The sequence below is a fragment of the Onychomys torridus genome, chromosome 5, assembly GCF_903995425.1.
Source record: "Onychomys torridus chromosome 5, mOncTor1.1, whole genome shotgun sequence".
Classification (NCBI taxonomy): domain Eukaryota; kingdom Metazoa; phylum Chordata; class Mammalia; order Rodentia; family Cricetidae; genus Onychomys; species Onychomys torridus.
The window spans coordinates 50,713,430-50,726,596 of record NC_050447.1 but is presented as its reverse complement, the minus strand read 5'-3'; positions in this window follow the sequence as shown (position 1 = coordinate 50,726,596).

Genomic DNA, 13,167 nt, shown 5'->3' with positions numbered 1-13,167 from the left:
TGACCAGCAAAGGTAGCCAGCCCTGGGTGGGCCACTGCCACACATCTGTCTGTTCACATAACAGTGACAACCACAACAAAACCATATAACCAGGACCAGTGAGGACTAAGAGTGACAGGCACACTTGCTCACAGGCCACGGGGACTAACTGTGTCCCTCCATTCTGGGAAGAGGAGTAACGGTGGCCCATGACTCCGCCTGTCCTTCCTGTAGACAAGGACCTCTGTGAAAGCATGGGGTGAAGTGAGTTCACTTCTGTGGCTGGGTAGGAAGGAGAACACAATATCATTCTGCGGGTAGACTCCATTTTCCTAAGTCCGTCAACAAAGCTGCACCCTCTGGGGACAGAGGCAGGCAGCATTGCCCTGAGGAATGTGAGACCAGAAGGAGGAAGGAAGGGCTTCAGATCCTGTGGGTTTGGATGAATGAAACGCCATGCAGCGTCTCCAGGGAGCCTAGGCTTGTGCCGGGGTCATGGTTGGCTAGCATTTCCCCAGGGTTGTGTACAGCAGTCACCTGACCCCAGCTTTGCTCATTCTGTTTTTTCTGACTGTCGTTACCTGGTGCCTAAGGTCTTGTTTGGGATCAGATGAAGAGCAGGTATCTCCAGAGCCCACACAGATGTCTTTGTTATAGCTAAGTTCAGGAGTCCCCCTGGGTTCCCAGCACCACCTGAAGACCATCTGAAACCACTGTTCCCCAGCTGCCTGTGGGGAAGACTGAGGGCAGGTGAGGAACCAACCCCTCTGTCCTGGCTCTCACAGCTTGGCTTCACCTGCTCTGGGCCTCACCTGAAACCACACTTGAGCAGGTGGCTCAGGCCCTGCCCACCAATGTTGCTTGTCCCCCACCCCATATTACTTGTCTACTACCTCATTCCCAGTTGATGTACAAGCTCCTTAGGTGATTGCCACATACCTCACCCAGTGAGCTAGCAGGTCCGTTTTGACTCCTGCTAAGGAAGTGTCCCTGAGACTGAAGTAGTTTAGGGATGCACTGTACGAAGTTGGGGGCCCTTGGCTCCCTTGATTGGTCCGTGGGTGGATTGTTCTGACCTTGGGAACTTTGTTCTGGTCAGATGGGTAACAGGGGGGCTCTCCAGATGCCTTCCATATTTGCTCTTCTTTGTGTCTTGGGATTTTTTTTCAATGGATCTGTACTGCTGGGATTGAATCCAGGATCTTGTGCACGCTAGACAAGCAATCCAGCACCAAGCCATGGCCCAGCCCTTTCCAGATTTGCTCTTGTTGCGCTCCCCTCCTTTAGGAAGATGCCCAAATTGTGGTGATTTTTGCAGGGTGGCCCTGCAAGGAATAACATCTTTGGCGAGGTCAGAGTGCAGAAAGCTACCATTCTGCCAAAATGCTGTGACACAGCCGCAGGAGTTTTGACACAAAGTTGACAATGGCTGAGAAAGAGGAGCCAGGAGACCAGGTTGCCTGGAGTAAACCCAGCCCCCATCTGCCAGCCACAAAGGTGGGGCCTCAGATTCCCCTGCTCCTGCCCAGCACCCGTGGGGCTGAAGTTCACTTAAAGTTGCAGGCCAGGAGCTCAGAATATCCCAGGCAGGCCTCATGACAGCGTGTATGCGTCTGAGAAATTCTCATTTGGGGAGAGCAGGACTTAGTTTGTACAGACTGGGGATCCCCTGGTGGGCAGCAAAGGGTAGCCAGAGGCCCTTGTGAGTGGGTCCCAGGAGTGTATAGCCACAGTGCTGGACCCACCTAAGCTCCAGGAAGGGACTTCCAATCAGAAACAGTCAAGGACTATGCAAAACTCTGCACCATGAGTTATTTATAATTTGATTTAACTGTTTCCCATTTCACTCTATTTCCAAAGTTCTCCCTTTGGGGTTCTTGATCTGGGTCTCCTCTTCTTTGGTGGCAGAAGCTCTGGCCACAGTGGCCAACCAGCTGGATCTGTCAAAGTCTGTGATGACACCAGAATCCCCAGGAACCCTCCAAGGTAGTGGGATACAGCACCCGAGGGAGCTGGGAGCCTGGGGATGCTCCACCAACCCAGTCACACCTGTTCCACTCACTCATCCCCGCCACCTTGTTCCAAACCAGGCCTACCCGCCCCCCCCCAACAACATCTGACCACATCACTCTTCCAAGAGGTCATCCAGATGCTCACCTCCTCCTGGCCCTGGTTCTGACTCAAGAGGAGCTGATTCCTGACAAAAGGAGCTAGGGGTGGCTTTGCCCATTACCTACTCAGCTGGCCTGGGCTACATTCCATGGGTTTCAGGGTCAGGCCACATGGGAAGTCCTGTGGAGCTAGAGGGAAGGTGGTCTACAGTTTCTGCCTGCTGTGCTACTATTACACCTTTGTGCCTTTTTGGCTTCTCAGAGTCAGGTTACCACCCTCATGAGGTCACAGGCACCTCAAGAGGTAACTTTCATCTGTGCTTTGGGGGTAGCCCTCAATTCATAGATGCCTCTCTCACGCACTTGGAAGCATCTCCAGCATGGACCACCAGAGCAGGACCTGGATACACAAGACAGTTTGAACAGTGCCTGTCACAAGCCCATGAGCAGTGTCACAGTTTGGATGTGACGTTTCCTCCAGAAGACCCCTCTTGTGATAGGCTTGGCTTCTAATCCGGCAGCATTCAGAGCTGGAGCTTCTGGGAGGGAACAGGATCACCAAGACTGATGATATTAGCAGGAAACAGTGAAAGGTAGGAGACAGGATCTGGATGGAGGAGACAGGGAACTGGAGACACGCCTTTGGAGGATATAGCTTTTCCTCCGTGGCTTCCCCTCTGTCTATCTCCCACTGCCTCTTGCATGCCATGAAGTGAGCAGCTTTGCTCTGCCACATGGTCCTGCCAGGGTACTGTGCCTCACCTCAGACCCACAGGACTACAGCTGGCTGATCACAGACTGGAGCCTCAGAAACCAGAAGCCAAAATAAACCTTTTTAATTTTAAAATTCTTATCACTTATTTATTGATTGTGCGTGTATGTACCCATGCATGGCCCGGCACAAATGTGGAGGCAAAGAACAACTCGAGGAAGTCATTTTTCTCCTTCTTCCATGTAGGTCCTGGGGACTGAACTCAAGTCACTGGACTTGGCAGCAAGTGCCTTTAACTGCTGAGCCATCAGCCCCCAAGTAATTGTTTTAAAATAGCTTTTCTCAGGCATTGTCCCAGTGAAGAAAAGCTGACTAAATAGACAATACACATATCCATATCCATTTGTATATGTAAGTTGATGCATCCTAGTTATATACCCATATATCCCAATCTCATATATATCCATACACCACCAGGTATACCCTCAGATAGCCCAATTGTATACGCCCATACATCTCCAATCACATACCCAATCATGCATTTAAATGTGGTTCCACTTCTCTGAGTTTTAGTGGATATTCATGCCATCCTCCCCACCAGTGACCTAAAAGGAGTCCTGGGAAAGAGATAGTGGGGAATAATCAAAGGAAAAGTATACTCCCTAGAAACATGACTGTCGGGAAATGATGTCAAAACAAAAGTCCCCCTCCCTCTTCCTCCTTCCTTGTTTTTTCCTTCCCCTGTGTCTCTCCCTGTCTCCCGCCCTCTCTGGGCCCTCTCTGGTGACTCCCATTCCCCTCCTACATACCCAGGCCTCAGACCTTCTATGGGTTATCATGGCGACGAATGCAGGGTAGATGCCATGCTTCCCAGCCAATGAAAGATCAGTGTCATGGGTAGAACAGCAGCCTCAGGCCCCACCTTAGACTTCTTGCAACTATATAGAGCCCTTGACACATCTTCCAGGACCCCTTGACATTTCCATTTATCCCAGGCATGGATAAACCTGAGATATCAGGTTTTATCCCTGTGTCTAGAAACAGAGTCTAGACATCCTCTGAGCCCACTGCATATGTTGTTCCTTTCAATTCCCTGGTGGCCGGCAGGTCCCACAGCCATAATGCACCCAACCTGGCCACCAAACCCCCATTTGCTATGTCTTATTTGCAAAGCTGAGGTGCTGGGGCTGGTGGCCAGCTCTGGAGACCAGTGTGCTCATCAACCTGTTTGCTGATCCCTGAGGTCATCTGTCGTGGGAACCACACCCTTTGAGAACTGTCTATCCTCCAGAGGCAGCAGTCCAGCCAGGGCACAGACTCTGGCTTAGTTTTGTTTCTTGTTGCCATGCTAAAATATCCTATTAAAAGCCATTTAGGGAAGAAAGGATTTATTTTAACTCATAATTCCTGGCTATAGTCCATCATAGCAGGGGAGACACAGAGGCAGGCGCTTGGTAGAACTGTCACGTTACACTTGCAGTCAAGAGCCAAAGAGAGCAATGGATTAATGGATGTGTGCTAGCGCTCAGCTTGCTTTTCACACGCCCTGGAATAGTTCACCCACAATGGACAGATCTTCCCATCTCAATTAATGGAATCAAAATAATTCCCACAGGCCTAATGTTGACAGTTAAAACTGACCCTCACAACATCAGAGACTTTGATGTGGACATGTGGGCAGGTCACTGAGCCTCTGACATCTCCATAACCCACTCTCAAGAGAGACCCTCCTGTTTGCATTCCCAACCATCTGTTAATTATTCTAATGAATGACAGCATGACTGGTATTTACCTGAGCCTTCTGGCCCTTTTTCTGGTGTTTGGTCGTCAAGGAGCCAGTCCTAAAACAGACTCATCCTGGGGGAGATAGGTGGTAGACTGGGAGTGTTGAGGGGTGGGGCAGCCACTAGATTGTGGCTGCATTCAAGGCCAGGATCAATCCCTCCAAAAACTGGGAGGATCCTGTCAATCAAAGCCACACTTCAAAGATGAGGACCTCAGCATGTTCCTGCCCCTTATTCGAAAGCCACCTCTCACTGTACTCAGTACATCTTCCTGAGGTGCAAAAAGGCCTGACCCCGTGTGCTGTTTGCTCCCTGGGATTAAGAGGCAGCAAGGATAGCAGAGTGTGGCGCAGAGGACAGAATGATGCTTCGGCCCGTTTGTACCCTGTCCTTGCTGGGAGTTTCTGTGTCAAGCTCACAGCTGACAAGACAGGCTCAGTGGTGGGGCGACATGTCTAAAGCCATTCAGGCAGGGAGGGTAGAGCCAGTGTGTGACCCAACTTTGTTTATTCCAAGGTCCAACTAAGTTCAGACAAAGCAGTCCTCTGTGCCTCTGTTTCCCCAGGTATGGTAGGATTGTGGGAAGCAGGCATGCAACTGTGCTCAGTGAGTTCACACATGCTGTATAGACTGATGAAGTTTGAGACTCCTCTCCTGCACCACTTCTTAAAGCCTTTTGTGACTGTGGTAGCTTGAAAGAAAATGACCCCCAAAGGGAGTGACTCTATTAGGAGGTGTGGCCTTGTCAGAGTAGGTACGGCTTTGTTAAAGGAAGTGTGTCACTGTGGAGGTGGGCTTTGAGATCTCATAGATGCTCAAGCCACGCCCAGTGAGACAGACCACTTCCTGTTGCTTGATGGTCAAGATATTGAACTCTCAGCTACCTCTCCAGCACCATGTCTGCCTACACACTTGTCCCATCATGATGATAATGGACTAACCCTCTGTCTGAAACTGTAAGCCAGTCACAATAAAATGTTTTTCTTTATAAAGGTTCCTGTGGTCATGGTGTCTCTTCACGGCAATGGAAACATAACTAAGACAGTGAGTAATGGTAGGACCCTTCCTGGAGAGGAGCGAGGGGTCTGGGGCCTGGAAGGTGGCAAAGGTTTCTCTTCCCTGGAGCAACACCCTTGGTGGGCCTATCTACTCATCCTGGAAATACTTTAATGTAGCTAGAAAATATTTGAAGCAGGAGTGTGAGACAAGAGCAGCAGGAGACTGAGAGAATCATGGCTTCCAAAGGGAGGGGTGAAGACAAGGCTTTTCCGGAAGCCTTATCTGGGCCCTTGGAGCTGAGCACATGCCAGCTACATGCTCTGCTGGGGACTGAACTCAGTCTACGGATGAGATGCAGCTCTGCCTTGTCCATTGCAAGACCTTGTCTCTGGCCATCCTGGCATCTCTTCATCTGGCCCTTCAAGCCCCCTCATGAGTTTGCAGCAAACCAGAGAGAATCCAGCATCTGCCAGCCCAAGAAAGCAGAGATGGGGGCCTTGGAGAAATGGTTCAGCCAATGGTTAAGAGCTCTGGCTGCTTTTCCAGAGGACCCTGGCTCAATTCCCAGCACTTGCATGTCGGCTCACGGCCATCTGTGACTCCAGCCCCAGGGGGTCCTATGCCTTCTCTGGCCTCCAGGCACCATGTACACACATGGTACAAAGAAATGCATGCAGGCAAAACACTCACACATATACAATAAAAATAAAACAAATCCTGAGGTGGTGAGAGGGATCACTGGAACAAGGATAGGAACACTGGAATCCCTTGTTCCACAAGTAGATCATGGGTGTATGGCGTCTATATCTCATGGCTTCCAACACCTCACCTGGAGTAGGCTCCAACATAAGCTCCCATTGGATCTGCCCCCTTGGACCTTCACCTTCCTGTCACCCCCCCTCAAAGGGCCACTTGCCACCAGATCCTGCCTCCGGCTATACAGCTAAGTAGTCAAACCAAGATATCCAAGCACGAGCTGTGACCAGGATGGTATGTTAGGGTGTTGTACCCAGAGGCAGGGGACATGCTGACCACATCTCTGTTCTTTTAAGCCATTGCACCATCCAGTGCCTCTGCCTGGAGCATCTTTCCTTCCATGTGACACCTGACTGGCCCTAGGCTCATCCATCCTGTATCCCCAATCCCTCACAGCATCTAAATTTTTCTCCTTCCTCTGCTAGTGTTTCCAGGAGCTCCCACACACCAGGCTCTGTTCTCAGATCTGGGTCAGAGACACAGAGGACATGGTGTTTCCTGGTGTGTGAGGTGAGGACCTCAGAATGAACAGTGATAGGCTGAAGAAGGCCTCTCTAGAGAGGAGGTATCTAAACAGATAAGACGATCAGCTGCCAGCTGCCTAGATACCTGGATCTTGCAAAGGCCACATACAAAAGAGACTGGACCAAAGTCAAACAAACCACAGAAGAGACCAAGTCAAGAGGTCTACCGCACACCGTGGAAGCAAGAGCCTTAGGGTCTGAGCAGAAGAGCAGCCTTGGCTGGCGCAGTTCCAGCAGTAACCCTGCTGCTCGGGCATGTCCCTGCTCTCCCTTCCTGTGGTAAATGCACTTGTGTGATCCAGCATCCAGCCAGGCTCTGACAGGCTGACGGCTTAAGGGAAGAGGTGAGTGGGATGCCAGCACACACTTCTCAAGGCGGGTGAGATCTGCCTTGAGCATACATTCAGAGCTCAGGAGGACTCCAGGGACAGCTGTAACCCCCTGGCATCCCCTCACCAGGTGTTTGAAACCTCCCCACCTGGTCCCTCCATCTGCATGCAAAAACCTCATCTCTAAGAGAAGTTGAGACCCAGAGACAATGCAGAGGAGAGGAGCTGTAAGGAAAGCATTTGATGATGAGTCAAGCTATTGATGTTGCGTTCACCCCCCCCTCCCCTGTATTTTCCACGGCCTTTAAATGCCTGCAAGCGGATTAATAAGGTCTTGGTAATAGCTGGCAGTCTATATTTATTCTATCTGCGATGCCAGTTGGTCAGGCCGTGTGAATATTGATGATGGCCGGGATTGAGGGCAGCGGCGCCTGGCTTTATCTTGCTCATGCAGGCTGCCAGAACCCTTATCAGCCAGACCGGCTGCTGCAGCTGCGTCTCCCGCAAGCCCGCCCCGCCCCGCCCCCACTGCTCGCTTTATAATCAGAAGAGAAGTTGCTGCCTTGATATTTCCATTTTTATCTCTCCTATTTACTTCATTTAACGTCTTTCAGGGAATATTTTCTCTGCAAGAAGGCAAGTCTGTGGGTCGCCTACATCTTGCTGCCCCCACCCCCACCCCTTGCCTAAGCGGGAGGAAAGGGGGAGAGGTGGAGCCCCCCCCCCCCAGCCCTTTGGTTCCTGTCCCTGCCTGCGGTGGAGGCTAAATTCCCCTCTGGCTCCATGCTCATGGCCTCTTCTCCAGACTTTCTGTCTTTGCTCCTCACCCAGGGCCGTGGTTTCACCCTCTCTGTTCCACAAGAGACCCATGGCCCCGCATCCACTTGGCAGTTAAGGCACCTGACCCACAAGCCCCTGAGGCTGAACCCCATGCTAGTTTGCGATGCAGACAGGGCTCAGAGGGTCCCCGAAGGGGCCCATGCTGCCTGCCTGTGGTTCAGAGCTCCTGGCCTGTCTCCTCACACAGCCCCTGATTTCAGGAGACGCGGTTATCATCTTTTCACAGACGAGGAAACCAAGGTTCTGGGAGGTTATCAGCTGTGGCCACTTGCTCTGGCTGGAAACTTGTGACAGAGAGGGAGGGAGAGCAGTCAGGCTGGGGCAGGCCATATGTGCACCAGGCTTCGGAAGAAGCTGGGGCTGAGCACAAGCCCTACTCACCTTTGGATTGTCTCACTTTTGCAGAGGGACAGTGCTGCCCTTAGTGCCCCCTTCAGGCAGCATGTAAGAGGTGCACCCTGTGGCTGACCCTGGGGAAGGTCTCCTGGCTTGGCTGCCCTCTGTGTCACACACCCCCAGCCCCGCAGATCCTAGGTCCAACCTGTCACAGGCCAGTGTCTTAAGCCTTGTACCGGCAAATATTGACGTTATTTTTTACAAAGGTCTTTGCAGGTGACATTAAGTGAAGAATCTCTGTGATGAGATCACTTGAGTTGGGGCCATCCTAAACATGCTGACAGAGTTCTTAGAAGAGGAAGATTCAGACACACATGGGCACCACCATATGAGACAGGCACTTCAGGAGAGGCAGGCACTTCAGGAGGGAGTCAGCCTGGCATCCAGGTAGTGGGGTGTGTGTGTGTGTGTGTGTGTGTGTGTGTGTGTGTGTGTATGTGTGTGTGTGTGTCCCAGAGGAAGGTGTTGGATGTCTTCCTTGATCGCTCTCCACCTTATTTTTTGAGACAAGGTCTCTCACTGAACTTGAAACTCTCCATGTTGAACCTCTTTCCCCACCTACCAATGCTGCAGTTATAGGCATACCCACCTGCCAATCCTGCAGTTACAGGCATACACTGGCATACCTGGCGTTTATATGGGTGCTGGGGATTTGACCAGTGTGCAGTTACAGGCATACACTGTCATAACTAGCATTTATATGGGTGCTGGGGATTTGAACTAAGATCTTTTTTCTTTTACAGCAAATGCTCTTACCCACTGAACTATCTGCCCAACCCGACTGCTGTGTTAAGCCTTTAGTATGGAATCGTCTGTCCCAGAAGTTCCAGGATGCTCTCACTGGAGAGGCCACTATCTGTGAGCCCTTCTCAGCTCCAATGGAGGACCTAGTCCACTTTGGATCCTCAACAGTGAATCAAGGGCCTCCTGCCCAAAGCCGCCCAGGGGATGTTTGTTGTATGAATGATTAACTTTACAGGGAGGAATTGGCCCATTGGCAGGAGGATCCAGCACACCTGGAGTCAGCCAACAGGTCCAGGGGTGCCAAGCTCAGGAAACCTAGAACCACAGGGTAGCCATGGCGATGTGTCTCCAAGCATGCACCCCTACTCCCTGGGCCTCACAGTTAGATGCCCCTTGTTCTGGAGGTTCTGAGCCTCAGAGATCTGAGCTGTGGCAATTCCCAAGTCATTCTTGGAGGAACAAAGCTGCCCAATTCACCTAGATGCTCTTATGAAGACTGGTGAGTCCCACTGAGACATGCCCTGAAATCTTCTGCCCTGGAATTAAAAAAGAAAGTCCTGGAGCCTGGCAGAACTCCATGTGATTTTTGTCACTAAAGAGAAAAGCCAGGGGTTAGGGGGAAGAAGGTCCCCCTCACCCTCTTTCTTTGAAGGTGGTGAAACTTTGGTAAGACCCTAACAGCTCAGTAAGACACCTGGGGGTCATCTGCCCTTTGGTCTCCCCAACACACACTGCTGGATCACATGGGAGGCACATAAGGGTCTGGCCATTCCCCAGTAGCTTTGAGAACATCCAGATGTTCAGGCCAGAAGAAAGAGAGAGAAAGGAGACTGGAGGAGGAAGTGGACACAGAGATAGCAAGGGGTGGGTATCAGAGGGACATGCTGGATCCTGGGAGGGGGCTCTGATGGTGGAGACAATAGAGATAATGGGTCTGTAAGATGGATACATAATATGGTCAGAAAGGAGAGTTTCTTCCCCAGGAGGCCCATTAAGAAGGTGCTGGGGAATCCCCAGTGTGGTTCCAGTCATAGGTCCAGGGAAGAGGCCAGAGGAAGCAGAGAAACCAGGTTTCTGTCCCAGATGCAGGTGGCCTGGCACAGGTGGGGACTGGGGGTTGAGGGGAGCAGATGTCATAGGCAAATTGAGCCAAGAGACCTGGAATGAAAGAGTCACAGTACACTGTAGTGGGAGGACCTGAAAGAAACCAGAGTCAACAGTGAAGGTCAGCCACGGTTATATAGGTGGTGTTGTCAAGGGCCATTCCTCCCGGCAATAAAAAGAACAACTGGTTATACACCCAAGAGGAGTACGTCTGGAAACGAGCAAGCAGAGTGGAAAAGCCAAATGGAAAAGCCCATGCTGTGACTCTATTCTCATGGAGTCCCCAGCCGGTGAGGTGAGGCAATGTCCCCTCTGAGTGACTTGGGGGTGGTGGATTCCGAGGAGGTGAGGTGCTGATAAAAGAGACAATGCATCTGACAGGACCCTCCGTTTGTCCAAAGGGATGGATCTGTCACCTTGTGATATGCTGACTTTGCTGCATGTAAATTCTACTGGGTGACACTGATTGCAGTAAGCGACAGAGTATTGGGGTGGGGGGGGCGCAGCATAGACACTGACTGCTGACTGTTGCCCAGTGTGTCTGTCAGCTGTGCCTCGGGAGCAAGCGTCCTGCCATGACGGCTCTCTGAACTTCCTGCACAGTTATTGGGACAGCCTTGGACTGGCCGTGTCTGTTCTTCTCATGAGGGATGCAGGATCAACCCCTAAAGGCCTTTCAGGAGCTGGTGGTGGGAGCTCACCATCTACAGCTGCTGCTCCTACATGTAGATTGTAGACCCCACATTCCACAGGCATGGGGCTTAGGAGGCAGCCTTGCAGGCCCTTCCCAGAGAGGTGGTGGGGGAGGCCCCTCAGGCAAAGCAAGGAAGGCTTGGGGTCCTGGTCAAGCTGGCACTGTCTGACACCTGGGAGGTACCACAGGGCTCCAAGGGAAGGGCTGAGGGCTGAGGCAGAACCCACAACAGAGCTCAGATGAACAGAACCCCTGGGTGGGCTGGACCTATGGCAGGCACTGGCTACCCTGGGCCCTTGATGTATTTCGACTCCCTTGATCCCTACATGGCCATTGTGGAAGAAAAAGAAGCATGGGTAGGCAGGTCCATAGCTCCCACAGGCATGTGGGAAGAGACGGGTCTGAAGCAAAGCAGCCCCGCTATGGGTTTTCTGCCCCCTCTGAGTATCTGGGATATGGACAGTGGAGGGCAGTCTAGGGCTACCTGGGACCTCGAGCCTCTGCTCTGAGACCAGCCTCATCCTCAGTCTGCAGCCTCCTTTGCAGAGGATGCTCCATTTGCTCTTCCTGCCAGCCGGGCGATCTGCCAGGCCGCACAGCTGTGTGCCAGATGCAGAAGGCCAGGGGGCAGCTGTCCATCTGCCTCTTCTCTCAGGCAGCACCTATTTTTAGAGGCAAAGCCTTAAAGCTGGGATTCAGGCAAGCCTGCCAGCTGTGGGTGGGCTAGAGAGGGCTGGCCAGGACCACTGAAGTGAGAGGCAAGCAGCCACCAGAGTGTGTGGCCAAGTTCTCAGCCTGGGCCCCGAGGCCTGGACCGTCTGCTCCCTTTCAGACTTGCTTTTCCTCACTCCCTTCTCTCTGGGAACACCTACGCCTGCCTGGCCTCCGGGGTCCAGCTTTCTTGGCACTTCCCCATCTCTTGACTCTCACCCTCCAAAAGCAAGGCCCCACTTTGACCTCTTCATCTCCTTCGCCCTCTGTCCCTCACAGCTCTAATCGCACGTTGTGACGGAGGGAACAACCACTGGCCTCTGCCCCACCAACCTACTGTCTCGGGGTTCTTAGGGGCAACTCCAGTTGCTCTTCCACCCAGGATCGTCTGGACCCTGCCCCCACTGCCAGCAGATGCCTTGGGTGGTTCCCTCGGCACCACCCGTCCCGGAGGCCATCAGTTCTCACTCCCGGCCCCACAGCAGCTACCTTGCTCCCCCGGCACAACCCAGTCTCTCCACCTCATCTGCCTCTGGTCTCTTCTGATGATGACTTCACACATACAAGGCCTGCCACACCAGTCATTTCTGATGGCAACTCCACTCCAGCCACACCGGTACTGAACACCAAGACCTCACTACCCTGGTGCCCTTTTGTCTCCCCTGATCCAACTGGGTCTCTGGCTCCCTCCCTTCCAAGTCCTTGCTCTAATTTCCACAGCTGGGGAATCCCTGGCCAACACCCAGCCTCCCCTGACCACTCCTGGCTGTGGTATTTCTTACTGTGTGGTCAGAGGTGTTTAGCTGTGTTCTCCAGATTGGACGTGACCGTCATCATCTTGAAGAGTTGGCCTGCTGACAGTCTGTGGTTATATCAGAGATGAAAGGATGACCGGGCAGGACTCTTGCCCATAAATTGTCTGGAGGATTCTGTAGAAGTTCCATAGGTATAGTCACCTGTGTGCCTTCCATGTGTCTGTAAGGAACTCCAATAAACTCACTGGTCCACCGTGCCAGACTGAGGTGGAATTCTTTGGTCAGTGTGTGTCCTCTCTATCTGGAATGAATAACACTTCTTTACCTCTCCCGGGGCGGGGGGAATCTTAATAAGGTAAAAACCAGGCTTTACTATTACCTTCCGAAGACTGGGGGAGATTGGCACTACCCTCAAAGACAGAGACCTGGGGCCGGTGACCTTGTCACATCCTCATTTAATTCACCCACTGGTCTAGGCCTTATGAAAGCCAGACCATCGCTAGCAGATGAGAATGACTGGCACCAACATAAACCAGATGCCCAAGCTGTAGGTGCTGTGCCAGTCCTGGGCTCCCCCGTATCCATCCCCAACATGGGATCCACATCTGCCACCTACTTTTCCCAGTTGCTTACCTAGGGGTGTCCCGGAGGGCCCCTCCCTCATGGTCTGTATAGAATGACACCAATAACCACGTCAATTCAGGATATAAGGCCTGTATGTTAACAGAG